Source organism: Pygoscelis adeliae, unplaced genomic scaffold (genome assembly GCF_000699105.1).
Source record: "Pygoscelis adeliae isolate BGI_AS28 unplaced genomic scaffold, ASM69910v1 Scaffold121, whole genome shotgun sequence".
Classification (NCBI taxonomy): Eukaryota; Metazoa; Chordata; class Aves; order Sphenisciformes; family Spheniscidae; genus Pygoscelis; species Pygoscelis adeliae.
In genome coordinates this window covers 9,579,231-9,580,054 of record NW_008824359.1, presented here as the reverse complement: position 1 = coordinate 9,580,054, position 824 = coordinate 9,579,231, and the positions used below count along the sequence as shown (strand labels likewise).

Below are 824 nucleotides of genomic sequence, written 5' to 3'. Positions count from 1 at the left end.
AAAACAAGAAACGAGAGCACGGGGTGGAATCTGCTTTTCACTGTAAGAGTTCTCCAAGCAGAGCCATGGCTTGGCTGAGGCCAAAAGCAAAGCAAACTCCCAAAGGGGTGAAGTGGGGCAGCAGGTCTGGGACAGCCCCAGCAGAGCGGGAGCAGGGTGGGAAGGCAGCACCGTGCCCAACAGCATGCAGGGACCCATCCAAACAGAGTTTCATTGAGATCCACATGGAAAAAGAAAGGACGGACCTTTTCCCATCGCTCTGGGGTTTACCTAAACTGCATTTCCATGGCCCCCAGTGAGAAGGGAAGAACCTGGCAGGGTCTGTCTCTGAGCATCCCCGTGTCTAAGGATGGGCTGCAGGCGCCGTCGTGACGCCTGGTTTGCCCGGAGCACGTTTCACTCCAGACAGCCCCTCTCCTTTTTGGCAGGGATGATTTACACAGCAGCGATCTGGAAAGAGGCAGCTTTCCATCGGAGCCCAACTGCTTCCTTTAGAGCGTTTCACAGCACGCCGCTAGTCCGTCTGATTCAGCAGGGCTTTGCTTTCCACTGAGAGGGAGGGAATCACTCCCGGGACTGAGATAGAAGCTCCGGGAGCAGCACCCTAAAACACGCGTGGCTGGCACGCGGCCAGGCTGACGCATTGCCTATCGGCCATTTCCCCGCACGGGGCCCCTGGCTCCCGCTGCCGTACACTGTGGCCCGTGCCTGCCTCCAGCCCATTCTGGGGCACGGTTGGCGGCCGAGCTCATTGCGAGCGTTCGTACTCGGCACTGCCGGGATGCGGCAACGCAGCGGCGGCTCTGACACCGCGCAGCCCCGGA

General features: G+C 59.8%; 1 protein-coding gene across 1 annotated transcript in view; it reads right to left on the bottom strand.

Annotated features, from left to right (window-relative positions):
* EFR3B (EFR3 homolog B (S. cerevisiae)) overlaps nt 1–824 on the bottom strand; it is a 27,362-nt gene that overhangs the window by 10,546 nt on the left and 15,992 nt on the right. The gene's annotated exons all lie outside the window — the stretch shown is intronic.